The sequence below is a fragment of the Phyllobates terribilis genome, unplaced genomic scaffold, assembly GCF_046119375.1.
Source record: "Phyllobates terribilis strain yellow unplaced genomic scaffold, ASM4611937v1 Scaffold_110__1_contigs__length_5578470, whole genome shotgun sequence".
NCBI lineage: Eukaryota > Metazoa > Chordata > Amphibia > Anura > Dendrobatidae > Phyllobates > Phyllobates terribilis.
In genome coordinates this window covers 1,090,792-1,111,605 of record NW_027362870.1, presented here as the reverse complement: position 1 = coordinate 1,111,605, position 20,814 = coordinate 1,090,792, and the positions used below count along the sequence as shown (strand labels likewise).

General features: G+C 47.0%; 1 long non-coding RNA gene across 1 annotated transcript in view; it reads right to left on the bottom strand.

Annotated features, from left to right (window-relative positions):
• Positions 1-20,814, bottom strand: part of LOC141201382 (uncharacterized) — a 1,200,242-nt gene that overhangs the window by 640,812 nt on the left and 538,616 nt on the right. The gene's annotated exons all lie outside the window — the stretch shown is intronic.

Sequence of the window (20,814 nt, the reverse complement as noted above, 5' to 3'; positions counted from 1 at the left end):
TCACCGGGGTCCTTGGATTCTGACTGTGGGAGTTTAATTGATAATTTGCTTGCGGGATGAGAACATCTTGCCGCGGGGTGGGCTGCACCCCAGGCTGAGCATTCATGTTTGTATCTGCATAAGGCGCAGAAGCGACAGCGTCCCTCATTGTACTGTCAGCAGGCCCCTGGTCTACGTACTACCACTGAATTTTGGCCTGCTGTTGCCTGTTGTCCAGTAGCCGTTGTTGGAAAGGGATGGTGTTTCTGTGACAGCATTAATCGCAACCATACGTCTGTAGCTTTTACCTCCCAGCCTAGCTGTGGTTGCAGGGCCAACTGCCTCCGGAACTCTTCATCGTAGCGCCACCATGCTGAACTGCCGTGGGCTTTGTACGAGTTATCCACCGTATCCTGGTATATGAATAGTTCCGAGCAGCGTTCCGGATGCTTTTGGCCCATGATGCAACCCAGCACAGAAAACGCCTGTAGCCAGTTACTCATTGTCTTTGCGACCTTTTGTCTGTTTCTGTCGAATGGTCTGTCGGCTATCCTTTTCTCTTTGTCTATAGTATGTTGGTCAGCGTTTACAAGTGACCAAATGTCGATGTAGTCATTATTCCTTATTTTAATTCTGGTGGTTTCCTCGTCTATGTGTGAGCCCAATGGGCTTATCCTGCAAAAGAATGCGTCCTTGTGTACACTGGCTAATGGTAGAGTTGTTTTAGTAGAATTATGTTTAGCGCCTGATGGCGCGGATAGTTGTTCGACTATGGCCTTAAGGGCCGCTATTAAGTTGGTGTTACTATTTCCCATTTCAGTTATACTTATATTGCACGCACCCATTCCTGCGGCTGGAGGAGGGACTCCGATGTGTGGAGGGACTCTGACACCTGTCTCGCTCGGGGTGAGCGGCGTGCCTCTGCTCGTAGACCTGCGTGAAATCGTTGTATCGTGCAGACTGTAAGCTCTGGAGGGTGCCATTGTATAGTTTCTGTCCCCCGGAGGACGGGATCGGTGCAAGCGGCTGTTGGGGCTCGACGATGCGCTCGACATCTCTGATGCAGAGGATGGTGAGCACCACCTTGAGGACTGCGACCTGTGACCCCTCCTGTGGGATGCCGATCTCCGCTTTGCTTGAGATGTCCGCTTCCTTCGCCGGTGATTTGTGTGCGATGGCGTAGATCTGTCGTCGGAGGAACTACAGCGAGTTCGCCTAGAGTGAGTACGCCTGGAGTCTCTGTGTCTCTGAGGGTGTATGGGGGGTTCTGCGCAGTTTACATGTGTCCCACCGGGACCTGTCGGTGCTATTTGTGGCCAGGGCAATGCTACAGCGGTGTCAAGCGCGTGCGTCGCTGCGCTATTATAGGGGTATATGGTGGAGGCGAGGATGGTCGCTGAAGTGTTTAGGCTCCGTATCGTGTCCATCAGCGGGGTATTGATACTGTGACTGGGCGCTGGATGGGCTGCGGTGATTACAGGGCCGCAATGTCCCCTGGATGTGTAGTGTCACGTGTTCTGTTTTGGGAACTTTTTCTTTTATTTTTAATAGGAGTTTTTCTGTGGGGGATTGTTTGGGGGGGAGGCAGAGCACAGCCCCCGGCAGAGGATTCCTGTCCGGAGCTCTGCTCTGCCACAGCCCCTGCTGTGTGTTGAGGGGGCGGGGAATGGTTACTAAGTGGCCCGCAGCTTCTTCTGTGAGGCTGCGGGGTGCTGTGCCTAAAGCGCTCTGGAGGACGGGAATGCCTGCTGGACCTCTGCCCTCCAGGGCGCTCCTCGGCAGGATGCGGGACAGGAGTGTTAACGGGGGTGGGGAACAACAGGCTCTGTGCTGTCTCCAGCGCCGGCGGCAGGCAGGAGACCTGAATCCCCTCTGTGCCCGCCGCCGACATGGAAGACAGCCCGCACTCATTTATTAGTGCAGCGGAGCCCTGCACCCGCTGTGAGTGAGGCGCAGGGTCCACTGCCGCACTAGCTTCAGCTTCCTGCTCCGCCCCGCAGCTTTCTGGACTGGGGGGCATGACCTGCGGGGTCACGTGAGGCGGACATGCGCCCCGCACATGCGCATCGAGCGCTTCCTGCCCTCCAGCTCCGCCTCCCCCAACATGCCTCTTCGGCCTAGTGGAGTCGCACGCCCGCTTCCGGACCGCCACGTCTGCCCGCTTCCCCGAGTCAGCGCGCGCCCGCAGCACTACCGCAGCCACCTGCCGTCCCGTGCCGGGTTGAGTGGCCCGATGAACACTGTAAAGTTGTGCGGATGCGGCGGTCAGGTGAGGATGGGGATCGGGACCAGGCCGCGGAAGTAATGCAGCCCCCCGTTTCAGATGACCCGACCGCCGTGGAGGGGACCGTTGTATCGTGGGCAATTGGAGTGAGTAGGCCCAAGTGGTGAGGGGACTGGGACTGGGGAATATGATGTTCCCATAAGGGGTTGAGGGCCAGGGGCAGGGTGATCTGGGGATTTAGAGCTTGGGGCCAGGGGGATGAGCGCTGAGCCCCGACATGAGAGCCTGTAACCAGCGCTCACCCCCCTGTGCAAACCCAGCCTGGAGGGCCTCAGCAATCTGACCTGATCCTGAAATCTCCATGACATTCGACTCCGGGACCAGCAAAGAAAGGAAGTAACGTGGGATGTCCCGGTGTTTATGTATCCAGGGGACGGCTTGCAGCAGCCGTCCCTTTCGCTTCATTGGATCCTTCCGGGGGCTTCAGGATCACTGGTCAGTAAGGGGCAGAGAAGGGGGGGTCACCAATCGCCACGGCCCAGGGAGGGGCCACCACAGTCAGTGACTCCCTCCTTATTTAGTATGGAGTCTACCATTATGTCATCAAGATGGGTTTGTTGTGATCTACCTGCCAGATGAGTAAAAATGGGAGCATTAGTCAACCCAAATGCCATCACAAGGTTTTCATAGTGCCCCTCAGGAGTATTGAAGGCCGTCTTCCACTCATCTCCTCAATGTGAATGAGATTATAAGCCCCCCTGAGGTCTAGTTTAATCAAATTGTAGGAGCCAAATGGTTTTCTAAAGAGGTCTGGGATGAGAGGGAGAGGATATGCATCCCAGACCGTAATCTGATTAAACTCGCAAAAATCAAGGCAGGGGCACAACCCCTAGTTTGTTTGTTTTTTGACAAAGAAAAACCCCACTGCAACGGGAGATGAAGAAAGTCTTATATGGCCCTTTGGTAGACTTTCAGTGATCTAGTTTTTCATGGCCTGCCTCTCTGAACCAGAGATATTATATAACCTGCTTTTTTGGTAGCTTGGCCCCAGGAATAATATTACCGACGCAATCATAAGGATGATGGGGAGGAAGTTCTTGACTCCCCTGTTCAGAAAACACATTCCTGAAATCAGACCCACCGTGGCTATCCGAGTGACCAAGCAGTGTTCTTGGCAATACTCGCTCCATTTTACCACCTCCCGAGTCTGCCAGTCTAAGTGCCCACGATGCAGAAATGCTCCGGATTTTTCCTGAGCGTTTCTGCATCTCCCTGGCAGAAAAAAATGCATGCGGATTGTACATGCGGATTGTACATGCGGATTTTACATGTGTTTTTCCTGCCAGGGACAAGCGTAAGTGAAGCGTTTTTTCACTTGCATTTCCGCATGCGGGTTGTCAAGCGCTTTCTAAGCAATTTTAGCATCACTTGGAAAGTGCTTGACAACTTGGTCACACTATATAAATACATGCAACCGGCATGGATTTATATAGTGTGACCAAGTTAATAGTTGAAGAAAAAAGATTAAAGATGGTAAAAAAAACAAAAAACAAAAACATTTTACTTACCTTCTGATGGCCCCTGGTCTCTTGTATGGCTCACGGTGGTGTGAAAGGACCTTCCATGACGTCATTTAGTCATGTGACAGGTCACGCGACCGCCGACGAGCCGTACAAGAGACTGGACGCAGCGGAGAAAAGACCGGGGGCCATCACAAGGTAAGTATAATGTCTTTTTTTCTTTTCGTCTTTTTTTTTTTTTTTTTTTACAGGTACCATGGTACCCGGGTCTGGAGGAGAGTCTCCTCTTCTCCAGACCCAGGTACCATCCGCACGTTGAATCGCTTAATATCCGCATGTGCACATGTAGTCATGCGGATATTAAGCCATTCAATGGAGGCGAAAACGTCGCGATTACGCAAAATAATTGGTAGTGCTGCGGATTTTTCTGCACTGATAATGCGCTGCGGAAATTTCCGCAGCATGTGCACAGCACATGCGGATTATCATTGGGGAACATTGCAGACCTTCTACCAAGCGTTTAAGCGTTTCTGCAATGGAATTGCCGCTGCGGAAACACTTAAAAGACGCATAGTGGGCACACAACCTACCACAGGATTGTGCAGCGTAAACCAAGGTAGTCTAAGGACCACAGGAGAGGTCAAGCCCTCTAGCACATAACAGTCAATAAATTTTGAGTGCAAGGCCCCTACCTGCAGATGTAGCACACGAGCGACAAGAGTAAAATAGCCCTAGCTCAAGGGTGCAGAGTCAATGGCGATTATGGGTGTTGAGCCAGAAAATTTATGAGGTTTGAGGTCCTGATCGGACCTAGCGTCGATCAAAATAAACCCCGCCCCACTGTCCAGAAAGGCAGAAATTACCACCATACTTTTGCCAAGATGGATCTTGGACGGTAAAAAAAAAAATTGTGACCTACCCACAGAGGAAATAAGTACACCCCCGAGTTGCCAATTCACCCCGCAACTCGGGCGCCTTAGTTTTCCGGTGGGTGTTTAGGAATTTAGGAAAGACACACACACACACACACTCCCCCTTTCCGCCAAACTACAGTTGGACCAACAGAACAAGTCGCCACACCCAACAGCATGGGTTCCTCAGTTAACTCAAACCTCGGTGCCCTTGACCCCAGGCCCCCTGCAAATTGGAGTGTCTCCTTATGTCTCTGGAAAAGACAGCGGTTAACACACAAACGCCTCTTCAAAACAACCAACACCTCCGACTCCAGAACTAGGCAGCATAAATCTAACACTGGCAATCCAAGATTGCCAGAGGCGAGTATATATAGGAGAGGGGAGAGGCCAACACTGAACAGCTGAGACCATCAATGCTGGAAAGCTCTAGCAGCACTCAACTGAACAGATTAACCTTTGCACTGCTAGCAGAAACCTTCACGGTTTAATATGATAGTGAAGTGCTTCTAATCAGTGCAGGAGCTCAGACGTCGCAGTCTTCTGGCCCCTCTAGTTACGGTAAACCCGTGGTACCTGGATTCCAGCGATGTGTCACTTACTGAGCTGCTTGATGCAGTGTTGATAAAATCCCTTTATTAGCTGCAGATGTTCTGCCTATGCACAGGGTACACAGAAAGCTGTCAATCAGTGGTGCGGGTGGGGCTATATATAGAGCTCATGAATGTGGAGGACTACATGGTAGCAGGTTTACTAGTCCTTGAGTGATAAAACTAAAACAAGCAGCCAGTTATTGACACATGGCTGGAATCAGAATCTCTGTCTTTATATAATCAGAATCTAATAAGAGGATAGATGCAAGTGTACAATAAATCTGGAAGAAAAAAGAAGTAATCAGTATATCATAAATTATATCTACCCTACAGGTAGCATATGCATTATAATTACATACAACATCACTAAGGAAAAGTACCTCATTTGCGTCGACCACCAATAATACACCTTGGCAAGCAGAAAGGGACCTTGAAACTTCGTAGATAAAATCAACATGACCCTACAAAAGTACAAAAACGTTAAAAGGGAAAACATGTTGGACAAATATGGATTGATGGATACAAGGCGCATTCTTAAATAACCATGTATAAATGTGAGGGGAGTCATTTCGTATGTAGATGGACAAAGAATGCTGAGCGTTGGAAACATGTTGCTATGTTGCATAAATTTTTCACTTGAACCTTGTGGATTAATGGACTTTTAAAGATGAAATAATAAAGATGGATTTTATGGAGCTGGAGTTCCTTTTCTTTTTCCTGTGATTTACACACGTGTGGCCACACGATCTCCAGGCTTCAGCACGCCGAGAGCCACTGTGGGTGAGCTGGTGGTTTTTTTTCTATAGCATTCTTAAATAGGCTGTGCCAAGATCGCAACTTTTTGGCTATTCTGTGGGGGGGTTGACAACCGGGACCTCCAATGATCAGAAGAACAGATGTCTCACATCCCCTTTTTTAATGGAGTGGTGCCATTGTCTACGGGACTGATGGAGATAGCTGAGCTCTGAATTCGGCCATCTCCGGCAGCCCATTAGACTTTGAGTGGAGCAGCAGTGCACACGCTCATCGGCCAATCCATTGGCGTAATATGGCTCCTGCACCTGATTTCCTGTGATTGGGGTCCCAGAGATGGGTCCCCCAGCTATTAGCAAGCAATCTATTCTGTAGAAAAGTGATCAGTTGTAATCTGAGAGCAAACTCTTTCAATTTTAAAATATTGGATAGCTCTTATGGGCGTCTATAAAAAAAAACAAAACAGTGTTAGATCTACAGGGTCGGCCATTTATATGGATACACCTAAATTAAATGGGAATGGTTGGTGATATCAACCTGAAACAACGGATACTGGAAGCCTGTGCTAGCATTTCTTCTGCGGTGTTGCTATCAGTGTGTCAAGAGTGGGAGAAGAGGGTTGCATTGACAATCCAACACAATGGGCAGCACTTTGAACACATTTTATAAGTGGTCATAAACTTGTACAAAACTCACGAAAGAATAAAGTTACGTTAAAACAAAGCACACCATTGTTTTTCTTATGAAATTCTCAATAAGTTTGATGTGTCACATGACCCTCTTCCCATTGAAAAAATAAAGTTGGATCCAAAATGGCCACCATGGTCACCACCCATCTGGAAAAGTTTTCCCCCTCCCATATACCAATGTGCCACAAACAGGAAGATGATATCACCAACCATTCCCATTTAATTTAGGTGTATCCATATAAATGGCCCTCCCTGTAAAATAATAAATTATTATTATTATTATTGCAGCTGCTGCATTTTGTATAACTCATTCAGTATCTGAACATCTGCAACAAGAGCACAGAGAAACAAATCAAGAAGAAACGTCACACTCACCGGAGTGTGGATCAGGTTCAGGAGATACTTCTTTCCCTCCTAAGTGTAAACCAGAGACGCAGTCTGGGCCTTCACCGTAATCCGGGCTCCCTCTCCACCTGCAGCTTGTCCAGAACTTGCTTATTGGAGGCGGCTTTTGGAATACACCCTGAGGGAAGGAGCGAGACCCCAGAATCCACACTGTTAGCTCGTGGTGGCAGTGTCCCCCTCCATACTAGTCTGTCAAGGTTAGCTTGTTTCTGTGTTTTATATATGTATTTTATGTGTGTAAACCCTCTTCATGTGTACAGCAGCCTGGAATAAACGCTGCTTAAGAAATAAATAATAGAGTAAGGCCTCATTCAGACCACAGTGATTTCTCTTGTAGGTAAAAAAAAAAAAAGACCGATTTTCATCAGCTTTGTTTTGAATCCGAGAAGTTCTAAACTTTGATTTGGATCAAAATCCGACAGATCAATGTGTATCGGTGAAAAATATGCGATCCGCAGAAATATGTGAACAGCCCTAGACTATAATAGATATGAGTTCTGTGAAAAACAAGGATCGAGCTCGTACGAGATCCAACATTTCATTCTAGAAATCTACATAATTAATAACGTGCCAAATTGCTTTTTTTTGTGTATGTTTTGCGTGTACGGAGGGAAAGTTCCCAGTGCTAGTGTCTATGGTGCTCCATTAGGCTAGGAATACCTTGTGACTGTGTGTGGCGCTACTGATTGAGCAATAGCTCCAGTTCAAAGCAATACACTAATTTTAAAAGGAAATTTGTTTGACCTCAGATGTGGGCATGCAGGCCTTTGAAATGTAAATCTAAACCAATGGACACTTTTATATCTTCTACCTGTTGCTGCACTACCTGTTGCTGCAAGTAATTAGAATTTTGGTTCACATGCAAATGAGGAGTTAAGTCTCTGTCTCCTGAGATTATCTCCCACAGCAAGCATCCGTTCTCTTTAGGCTACGTTCCCTTCACTTTTGATGAGTTTTCGATGTTGCAGATTTTCTACAGCATTCCTGCACCTATTAAGTAAAATAGGTTACTTGTTTTTTTTTCTTTAAATCTGTAACATCAAAAGCTCACTGAAAGCTCGTGGTGGGAACTTAGCCTCAGTGTCAATGATAGCTCACAGTTTTTTGGGACGTCAGGCACCAAGCAAGGAAAATCAGAAAGTAAGCTATCAATCAAGATAAAGAGGCTGGTGCTGGGCAGGGAAGCAACCTTGGAAGGCTGAGGCTCGGTAAGTGCTCCGTTACACCCAGAGCACTCAGAAATGCAGCAACAGATAAAAGATATAGAGGTGTCTATGGATTTAGCTTTCCAAATCCTGCATGGTCATGAATGGGAATTGGAGGGAGGGATATATCTGATGGATTCCCTTAAATTATTAAATGGCAATTGCAGTTCACATAGTTGCATACTACTTAATCTTTAGCGCTACAAAAATGTGCACTTCAAGCACCAGTAAAAAAGATTCCTTAGAGGTATCTGGTCACTATTAGTGATGATCGAGTGTGTTCTATCAATCCCTTCGGCGAGCACGCTCGGGTGCTCGCTGAGTATTTTGGCATGCTTGGCATTTCTTTTAATGTCGCCGTGCCTGCAAGTGTCACAGCTGTTAGACAGCGTGCTCGCCGAAGGGGTTCATAGAACACGCTCGATCATCACTAGTCACTATACATGAGTATACCATAAAAAATAACATATTATATAGTGAATAACACAGACACTATTCAATACAGCAGGGTTGAGGTGTATTTTGTGGTACAAAATTACAGTATTTTTGAATGACACCATTCACTTTACTGTGCAAGATATAGAAAAAAAGGGTAATGAACTCCAAATAAAGTGAAATGGTGCAGAAGAAAAAAAAACAAAAACATTTCACTGCTTTTAAAAAATTCTAAACTTTGCAAACAAATTGTTTGGCTCGCGTTTAAATTTTCTAAGACCGTTTTTAATACTTACCATTTTGGGGTACAACTTTTTGATTGCTCCATCAAATGAATAGTCATAAGTTACTTACCGGTAACGGGATTTTTCAGAGACCATGACAGCACCACGAGAGAGGGGATCCGCCCACCAAGGAGAGGAAACCTACAGGCTTAAAAGGGCGCCGCCTCTCTCCCGCCTCAGTTTGGATTACAGAGCACTGAGAGGACCGCCAGGTTAATGAACACAGCAAACAATCACAAAGTTGCCATACCACACGACACCTATTGAGTGTGAGATTATAATTTATAAAAGGGGAGTGCTCCCACAAAGGTGAAGGGAGGGAATGTAAGGGTGCTGTCATGGTCTCCGAAAAATCCCATTACCGGTAAGTAACCATGACAGCACCACGAGAGAATTACAGGGATGAAGTAATCTATTGAAGGACCACAGCCTGGAACACTCTTCTCCCAAAGGTGAGGTCAGCCGATACTATATAGGTTAGATATGGGTGTGTCTATGGAATGTAGAGGGACAGGACGAGGTAGCAGCCTTACATATGTCTTCTAATCAAGACACCTGTCTTCTCAGCCCAGGAGGTCGCCACAGCCCGGGTGGACTGAGCCTTCAACCCTCCTGGCACTTCCTTGCCGCTAGATGTATATGCTAGAGAAATGGCTTCCCTATTCCATCTAGCTATGGTGGACATTAGACCGTTTTCTAGCCCCTTGGTAGGATATAAACAGCGAGTTATCTTTCCTAAAGCTTCTGGTAACTGAAAGGTACCTAACCACACATCTCCTCACGTCTAACGTATGTAACTCAGCCTCTTTCTGGTTACTAGGATTTGGACAAAAGGGTAGGAGGACTTCCTGAAGACTGTGGAAACGAGTGGCTACCTTAGGGAGAGAGAGAGTGATTTTTAGACTAGATCCTGCCTATCATCCAGAATTTGAGTAAACGGCGAGGCCATAGACAGGCCCTGGATGTCACTAATGCTCCTGGCCGAGGTTAAAGCTATTAACAAAGCGGTCTTAAGGGAGAGGGATTTAAGGGTTGCTGACTATTAGCTCAAACGGCGAGCTAGTCAAGGCCTTTAGAACCAAATTTAAATCCCATGGAACCAAGCTGCTTTTAATAATAGGTCTAGATCTAAAAGCTGCCTTAATGAACTGAGAAACCCAGTAGTTACCCGCTAGATCACAGCTATATAGGGAACCCAAGGCAGAAACCTGAGCTTTAAGGGTGCTGGTGGATAACCCTAGTTCAAGACCTTTTTGTAAAAACGCCAAGATTTTTCCTATTGGCGACTCCCCCCCCCATCAACCCCAGGTTTTCTGCTGTGCATCAGGATGGTTACTAGACCTTGGGAAAAACCTTTCCGATTTAGCAGTGTCTTTTCAAGTTCCACACCGTCAAGTGGAGGCCAGTTGCTTGAGGAGATACGGAATCTCTGGAAGAACCCAAGGATCGGAGATGGACATGCTCCTCAGGCATGAGAACCAGGGCCTCCTGGGCCAAAAGGCTGTGATCAGCAGAACCCTGGCCTTGTCCTCCCTGATCTTTCTTATGACTATGAGAAGAAGAGCCAACCAGGGGGAGGCATACGCCAGGCTGAAATCCCAACGTATCAGGAGAGCATCCACAGCTAGGGGATTTAGGGAACACAAGATCTTTGTCTTCCGATTTAGTTTTGTGGCAAACAGATCAACCTGACCGGAGGACCCCCCACCCCCCCATCTTCGGCTATTTGGGTAAAAATTCCTTGATTTAGTTCCCATTCCCCTTGCATCAGAGGATAGCAGCTTAGGAAATCTGCTCTGGTGTTTTCTTTTTCCCTTATATGGAGGGCCATCAGGGAAAGGAGGTGACTTTCTGTAATCTGGAAGAGATGATCTGTCACTCATCAGCAATCTTGACCATGTGTCCCCCTGGTGGTTCACATATGCTACCGCAACTAGATTATCCAAGAGGATCTTTACATTCTGGCCCTGAAGGAAAGGTAAAAAATTATTCACCGCCTTGTCTACCGCCAGAAGTTCTTTTGCATTGGAGGAGAGACCCTTTTCGATATCTGACCAGGTCCCCTGGGCTCCCCACCCTCTGGGACTCGCATCTGTGGTAATTGTGCTAGTGACCCCAAGTACCCAGGGAACCCCTCGAGATTGGTGGCAGGATGAGCCTAACCTCTATAAAGATTTTACTGACCGGGGTGATAAGGACTAGAGATGAGCGGTGTTCGACTAGAACTGTTCGCCAATCTCAAATTCGAGCTGTTTTGGGCGGTGTTCGAGTCGTTCGAAGAACGCGAACGATTTGCAAAAAATTCGGCTGTTCGAGGTTATGTTAGATAACTGTTCGTGCACCAAAAGCGTGTCCTGCATGTCTGGTGCTATTTAGAGCACCAATCATGCAGGGATTGTCTGCCACTCACTGTAATGCCACAGCCATGGTGGTTGTGGCATTACAGTGGTTGCCCAAATCGATGGGAACAGTGCTCACAGTGAAACATGAAAAGCCGTCAATTCAGCAGCGGCATACACCGGTACCCGACAATTTAGAACCGAAAGAATAAAGCATCACACATAGATTAGATAGAAACATGTCAGTCACATATATAAGAGGTACAGTGACAGTGTTGGTTACTGTACTTGTCATTTAGTGTTAAAGGATTTATTAAAAAAAATATTGGTGTTTTCATGCACCGTCTCTTTAAAAAAGCCGGCCGGCAATTCAGCAGCGGTACCCAACAATTTATAACAGAAAGAATAGAGCATCACACATAGATTAGATAGATAGAAACATGTCAGTCACATATATAAGAAGTACAGTGATAGTGTTGATTACTGTACTTGTCATTTAGTGTTAAAATAAAGGATTTATTAAAAAAAAAAATGGCGTGGGGTTCCCCGTAATTTTAGTCTCTAGCGGAGGTTAAGCGGACAGCTGGGGCAGATGTTTGAAGCCTGGGAAGGGGGTAATACCCACGGAGCTCCCCAGGCTACTAATATCAGCCCCCAGCTGAATACCTAGCCTTTACTAGCTATTAAAATGGGGGACCCCCAAAAAAATGAAGTGGGGTCCCCCCTATTTTAATAGCTAGCAAAGGCTAGGCAGACAGCTGGGGGCTGATATTATTAGCCCAGGAAGGGTGCCATGAATATTGGCCCCCTCCCAGGCTAGAAACAACAGCCGTCAGCCGCACCAGAAATGGCGCACTTAGCCTCGCTCTTCCCACTGCCCTGTAGCGGTAGCAGTGGGTAATAGGGTTGGGGTTGATGTCAGCTTATAATGCCAGCTGACATCAAGCCCAGGTTAGTAATGGAGAGGCGTCTATAAGACACCCCCATTACTAACCCCATAGTCCAAGTTACAAAAAAACACAAACACCCAGAATAAAGTCCTTTAATTGAAATAAACACACAATTCTTTATTGTTCTAAATTAAACCATACTTACCATCACGCCCATTCCAGCTGAAGCCAACGATCTCCTGCAATAAAAGTAAAATAATAAAGCAACATCATCCTTACCTTTCCATGGTTCCCACGACAGCTTCAGCTCTGCTACATTCACATGATAGGCTGGACCGCAGCAGAACACTGCCATCCAGCTTGCCATGCGGCAGACACTAAGAAGCGCAGGCATGCTTGCGCTCCTCAGTGTCTGGCTGTGACGGCATCCAGATGAGCCGAGTTCATGTCCAATGAACTCAGCTCACCTCATGCACGTCACTGACAGCGTGGGAAAATTCTCCTGCGCATGCGGTGAGTGCAGGAGTATTTTCCCACGCTGTCAGTGACGTGCATGAGGTGAGCTCATGTCCAATGAACTCAGCTCACCTCATGCACGTCACTGACAGCATGGGAAAATTCTCAGCGCTCAGCGCTTGAGCAGGAGAATTCTCCCACGCTGGGATGGCATTGAGATGACAGGCTGGATCACAGCTGAGCGATGCCATCCAGCATGCCATCCTTCATAGACACTGCAGAGCGCAGGCATGCTTACGCTCTGCAGTGTCTCTGAAGTACAGTAATCAACACTATCACTGTACTTATTATACATGTGACTGACATGTTTCTATCTATCTAATCTATGTGTGATTCTCTATTCTTTCTGTTATAAATTGTCGGGTACCGCTGCTGAATTGTCGGCCGGCTTTTTTAAAGAGACGGTGCATGAAAACACTAATATTTTTTTTAATAAATCCTTTAACACTAAATGACAAGTACAGTAACCAACACTGTCACTGTACTTCTTATATATGTGACTGACATGTTTCTATCTATCTAATCTATGTGTGATGCTCTATTCCTTCTTGTCTAAATTGTCGGGTACCGGTGTATGCGGCTGCTGAATAGCCGGCCGGCTTTTTTTTATTTAAAGAGAGTGTCTTCTGAGCAGTTTGTCAGCTTTTGGACACCTTTGAAGGTGTTTTCTATGTGTTTCTATGTGTTTTTGTTTGCCTGCCATTGGTTTTAACGGTGTTCGACGGTGTTCGACGAACAGTTCCACGAACATCCCGGTGTTCGACGAACCGAACCCGAACACTACGGGGGTGGCTCAACACTAATAAGGACATCTTCCCTTCCAAGTGCCCCTTAAGAGAAACTTCATTATGTAGCAGATCCCACTGTAAAACCCTGGAATGGTATTGTGCTCACAGAACCCACGATATCAGGGTACCCAACAGGTACATTGCACCTCCAAGGGACATGACCGAATTTGCTATGGCTTTCTTCACCGGGCCCCTCATTTATTGTATTTTAGCTTCCGGGAGGTAGCATTCTTGAGATTCGCAATCCCCAAAAACTGCTGAACTGTTGAGTAATCTGGATCGTGTGCTCGCGATTCCGGACGAAATCCGTGACACAGTGACGGCAGGGTGAGATATTGCGTGATCTCCACGGTGCCGTCTCTGAGGAATCCCTGACGCTGTGCATTAAAAAGAATATTGCACAGTGACAAGATCCTGCTGAGCAACTGAGAGTTAGAATTGACAACCGACACATGCGCAGAGTAGCAGGGACTAGCCCATCCCCTGAAACAGGCATCACTGATGACGCTTCATTCAGGGTGGGGAAAGAGGCAGCAGCAGGGACCGCAGCCTCTGCTCCCTGATCACGTCCGTCTTCATATCCCAGGATGCACTGGGGATTTTCAAACTAAATGTTATCAAACAGGAAGTTGGTAAAAAAAAAACAAATGTATACTAACACACCCCAGTTACATAAATTTAGATTAACTTTTAATTAAAGTATATTAGAAAAGCAATTACCATATTTTTCGGACTATAAGACGCACCGGACCATAAGACGCACCTAGGTTTTAGAGGAGGAAAATAAAAAAAAAAAATTAAGCAAAAAATTGTTCATGATGCACTTTTAAGGGGGAGGGGGGTCTACTGCTGACACTGGTATAGGGGTAATACCCAATTCTGACAAAATCCCCCATCCTGGTACTCACGGCACCCCTCATCCCCCATACCGGTACGCATGGCACCCCTCATCCCCCATCCCGGTACGCACGGCACCCCTCATCCCCCCATCCCCGGTATGCACGGTACCCCTCATCCCCCATCCCCGGTATGCACGGCACCCCTCATCCCTCATCCACGGTATGCACGGCACCCCTCATCCCCCATCCCGGTACGCACGGCACCCCTCATCCCCCATCCCCGTACGCACGGCACCCCTCATCCCCCCATTCCCGGTATGCACGGCACCCCTCATCCCCCATCCCCGGTATGCACGGCACCCCTCATCCCCCATCCCCGGTATGCACGGCACCCCTCATCCCTCATCCACGGTATGCACGGCACCCCTCATTCCCCATCCCGGTACGCATGGCACCCCTCATCCCCCATCCCCGTACGCACGGCACCCCTTATGCCCCATCCCCGGTATGCACGGCACCCCTCATCCCCATCCCCGGTATGCACGGCACCCCTCATCCCCCCATCCACGGTATGCACGGCACCCCTCATCCCCCATCCACGGTATGCACGGCACCCCTCATCCCCCATCCACGGTATGCACGGCACCCCTCATCCCCCATCCCGGTATGCACGGCACCCCTCATCCCCCATCCCGGTATGCACGGCACCCCTCATCCCCCATCCTAGTATGCATGCCACTCCTCATTCCCGTCCCGGTATGCAAGGCACCCCCCCTCATCCCCGTCCCGGTATGCATGGCACCCCTCATCCCTGTCCCGGTATGCATGGCACCCCTCATCCCCCATCCTGGTATGCATGGCACCCCTCATCCCCCATCCTGGTATGCATGGCACCCCTCATCCCCCATCCTGGTATGCATGGCACCCCTCATCCCCGTCCTGGTATGCATGGCACCCCTCATCCCCGTCCTGGTATGCATGACACCCCTAATCCCTATCCTAGTATGCATGGCACCCCTAATCCCTATCCTAGTATGCATTGCACCCCTAATCCCCATCCTAGTATGCATGGCACCCCTAATCCCCATCCTAGTATGCATGGCACCCCTAATCCCTATCCTAGTATGCATGGCCCCCCTAATCCCTATCCTGTTATGTATGGCCCCCTTATCTTTATCCTGTTATGTAAGGCCCCCCTCAGCCTTACCCTGGTATGTATGGTCCCCTCATCCTTACCCTGGTATCTATGGCCACCTCATCCTTACCCTGGTATGCATGGTCCCCCTAATCCCCATCAGGCTGCACATAAAAAAAAATAAACACTCATACTCACCTTTCTTCTCTCTCCTCCAGCGCTGCATCCTGTCTGCCCGCACTGATCTCTAAATTGTGAGCCGCGCATGACGTCACTGCCATGCGCGGCTCACATGGAGAGATCAGCTGCCGGAAGTCACTGCTCCCCGGGTCTGTGTGCGCAGGGAGCAGTGACTTCACTCTCCTTCATAGCCGGCACACAGCTTAGCCGCGCTGCGGCTCCTGCTGCTGCCGGGCTATAGCGTGTGCCCGCTTATTAAAGGGCATGAATATTCACCCCCTCCCCACGCCCATGGGCGTGAAGAGAGGTTGAATATTCATGCCCTTTAACAGCGGGCACAGGCGATTCCGGCAGCAGCAGGAGTCGCAGCGCAGTGAATATTAATTTTCTTTAGCAGGGGGGACAGTGTAGGCTGCAGCGGGCGGCCGCTGCCTCCTGTGCCCCGCTACCCCCACACATATATATATACACCCCCCCAACATTCGGACTATAAGACGCACCCCCCATTTTCCTCCAAAATTTTGGAAGAAAAAAGTGCGTCTTATAATCCGAAAAATACGGTAGATTATTAAATTAAATAGAGATTTAGGATTAAATCAGTGTTGGTTTCGGACAAGCCCTTTAAATTAATTGAAATAAAAACAGTTCCCCGTTGTATTAATAAGGCAGTGATTCCAACTGTATTACCACTGGGAGACCCCCCAACTCACACTCCTATTTCCCGAGTGCCTTCCACGCCAAGCTTGGTTATGGAGGCTTTGGATTACCATCCATACTGTTCAGCACAGATCATGCTTCTTATGTCTTCATCGATCCCCCAGAACACAGCCCTGCATTACAGCGTCCTTCAGGCTTTGTCCAATTATTTTCTCCAAATTTGTTTGCCGATCAGTGGCAAGAGGCTGTTGAGCTACTCAATCTCCTTGTTCCTTTGGAAAATTGGCACACTCTTGCATATAACAGTAGAGAATGGCCAAATCTTACGGAGACACTGGTAGATCGCAACGAAACATGGAGAGAGCAGATGTTCAGCAGTGAACTTGGAGTCTCCCTCCTCTATGAAGCTTTGCCGTACACATCTGACTTACTCGTGAGGACTTCTCATAATTCACATGTGCAAAAATAGTTCAATCCACAACTAAAACGCTTGAACCAACTCGTGGAAAACTGGATAAAGATAGATAAAAGGCACATTACCTGTGGGGAGCCCAAGTGTGAAGTAATGGTCAGGTCCAGGATTGAACTGGGCGATGCGATTACTTATGTATTTTGCTGCCCATTTGCTGGCCAGGGCATAGTCATCAAGAATCACCAGCCGCATGATTGTACCCACAAGCTCTCGCCTGGCAGCATGTGGCTAACAAACTGAAAAGAGAAGCGATACACAAGATAAGAGGTGACAATAATATACAAAAGAGGTAACACAATAATACACAGTCGGCAAGTTTGGAGACTGAAACACATTCTGGCTTTCATAAAGTTTGCTGCTTCAGTTTTTATAGCGTCAATTTGCATTAACTGTAGATTGTTATGAAGAATGATCAGATGAATTGTTAAAAAAAAAAATGCATATTAATTTTTTCCCAAAGAAATTACTTAACCACAAAACCCCCATTTCCACAGTCATACTTACTGAATTACAAGAGCAGGCTGGTGCTTCAAATCATTGTCTTCTGACTACCTTCAAGGAAACATGTGCAGTCATCATTGCTTTGCAGGCAAGGCCATTGCTGCTTGTAAGATTGCCCCTAGATCAACCATTTATCGGATCATTAAGAATTTAGTCTGCGGTGCATCATATACGTGTTGTGACGGATCAGCTCTTGGGTAGGCGCAGGTTCACACAGGAATGCAGTCCGCAGGTTCCAAAACAAACTGGTGGTTTATTAAATGTCCATAAACCAACCAGGAAAACAAAACATAACAGCTCTTTCAGCTGCTCGTAAAACTCGGCCCTTTAATCCGGGCCCACTAACTCCCTACACTATGTGTGCTGGAGCCTGCTTCTCCGGGTCCTACATCACCAAAGCTTGGCACTTCGGGGACACATACCTCCCGTCCGCGACCTGTCCAGCAGCAATCTTACATACCCCCCCCCCTGCCCAAAGCAGGGGGGGCTTGGCACCTTCTGCCACCATACAACAGATACACAAAAGGTATAACGCAGTGTTTCCCAAACCCCATCCTCACAGACCCCACAGGTCATATTTTCAGGATCTCCTTAGTATTACACAGGTGATTGAAGTATCATCAAGGCATCAGGAATTTTCTCACCTGTGCAATACTAAGGAGATTCTGAAAACATGACCTATGGGGTCCCCCGCTTCCCCAATCCCACTAACAGGAGCTCTATGGAACGCTCTCTCCATCTGCAACAAACTTTCCTACATTCATGACCTTTTCATTACTAACAAACTTTCCTTCCTTGGCATCAATGGTACCTGACTCACCCCCTCTGACATGGCCTCTCCAGCTGCACGTTCATACATTGGATTCCACCTTTCCCACACCCCTCGCCCCATCGGCAAGCATGGCAAAGGAGTTTGTTTTCTCCTGTCAGATAACTGTACTCTGCTGCCCGACTAATCCAGCTGTCCCCCCCGCTATTCCCTGGCCTCTCCCCTCTGTCAATCCCTTCACTGGCTCCCCATTATCCAGAGACTCCAGTTGAAAACCCTAACCATGACATACCAAGCCATCCACAACCTGTCTCCTCCATATACAGTTATATGAAAAAGTTTGGGCACCCCTATTAATCTTAAGCTTAATGTTTTATAAAAATTGGTGTTTTTGCAACAGCTATTTCAGTTTAGTAAGTTAGTAAAGTAAAGCCGAATAAAGACTTGCGTCCATCAAGTTCGACCTGTTAGTTCTGTAATTGCTAAGGTTGATCCAGAGGAGGGCAAAAACCCCAAATGATTTGGCCAATCTTCACCTGAGGAAAAATTCCCTCCCGACTCTGAAACCAGCAGTCAGAATAAATCCCTGTATCAACCTACTATTTTATTTTATTTTTAAGTATATGCTGAAATCTGCCTGGTATCTAGAAATGCATCCAGTCCCCGCTTGAACTGGTGTAGTGAATCCGACATTACCGTCTCCTCACTCTGTGAATTCCATATTCTCACTGCTCTTACCGTAAAGAACCCCTTCCTATGCTGGTGCTGAAACCTTTTCTCTTCCAGTCTTAGTGAATGCCCTCTTGTTACCGTAATATCCCTCCTTTTGAACAAATCCCGGCCAAGGTCTCTATACTGTCCCCTAACATATTTGTACACATTTATTATGTCCCCCCTCAACCTTCTCTTTTCCAGGCTGAATAGTCCTAGTTTTGCCAACCTCTCTGGGTATTGCAGTCCCTCCATTCCCTTTATTAATTTTGTTGCCCTCCTTTGTACCTTTTCAAGCTCATTTATATCCTTTCTATATATTGGGGCCCATAACTGAGCACAGTATTCCAAGTGTGGTCTGACCAGTGCTTTGTACAGTGGAAGAACAATGTTCTCATCCTTTGCAGCTATACCTCTTCTGATACATCCCATTACCCTGTTTGCCCTTACAGCAGCGGCCTGACTTTGGGCACTCCAATTTAGTTTGCTATCAATCAAGATGCCCAAGTCCTTCTCCATCTCTGAATTCCCCAATGATTTCCCATTCAGTGAGTACTGGTGACTTCCATTTTTCCTTCCCATATGTATGACCTTACATTTCTCCTCGTTAAACCTCATTTGCCATTTAATGCTCCACCTACCCAGCTTATCCAAATCCCTCTGTAGGTCTGCACTGTCCTCTTTTGTATTAATTGTTTTACATAACTTTGTGTCATCTGCAAATATTGATATTTTACTATTTATCCCGTTGACTATGTCGTTAATAAAGATATTAAATAACATTGGGCCTAGTACAGACCCCTGTGGTACCCCACTAGTGACGCTTACCCAATCTGAGTATATTCCATTTATAACCACCCTCTGCCTTCTATCCTTTAGCCAGTTAGCTACCCACTTGCAGACATTTTCCCCCAGCCCCATCATTCTCATTTTGTATACCAACCTATTATGTGGCACGCTATCGAACGCTTTTGAGAAGTCGAGATACACGACATCCACTGGTTCCCCCTGATCTACTCGAGAGCTAACCTCCTCGTAGAAGTCAATCAGGTTTGTTTGGCAGGAGCGATTCCTCATGAATCCATGTTGGTTCGGGGTTAATAGATTATTAGCATCAAGATGCTCCATAATTGCCTCATTAATAAAGCCTTCAAAAATTTTGCCCACAACGGACGTCAGACTCACCGGCCGATAGTTTCCGGCGTCACTTTTCGCTCCCTTTTTGAATATTGGCACTACATTCGCCTGTCGCCAATCAAGTGGCACAGACCCAGTCTCAACAGAGTCCTTAAATATAAGATATAACGGTCTGTCTATCACATTACTTAGTTCCCTTAGTACCCGTGGGTGTATGCCATCAGGTCCTGGTGATTTGTTTATTTTAATGTTACTGAGGCGTTTCTGTACCCCAGCTTGGGTTAGATTTGTCATACTTAGTGGAGAATTAAGTTTGTCACTTCTCATTTCGCCTGTTCTTTTTCCTTTGTGAAAGTTGACGAAAAAAATGTATTTAATAGATTAGCTTTATCCTCATCTTTCTCTATGATTTTGCCTTCATCACTTTTTATCGGTCCAATATTATCCGATTTAATCCTTTTACTATTTATATACGTAAAGAACAGTTTGGGATTTGATCTACTTTCCCTAGCAATACGTCTCTCTGTTTCCTCCTTCGCTATTTTTATTTGTTTTTTGCAGGTTCTCGTTTTTTCCTTGTAACACATTAGTGCCTCCTTACTGTTTTCCTGTTTTAATCTCTTGAATGCCTCTTTTTTGCTATTTAACGCCCCTTTTACGTTCTTATTCAACCATATTGGTTTCCTCTTATTTCTGGCCCTTTTATTCCCATACGGTATATACCTCTCGCACTGAGTATTCAGAATTCTTTTGAAGGTTTCCTATTTACTATTCGTATTTCCTTGATTAAGAACTTTGTCCCAGTCAATAAGTTGAAGGTTTTCTTTCAGCTGATCAAACTTCGCCCTCCTAAAGTTTAATGTTTTAGTTGTTCCCTTATTG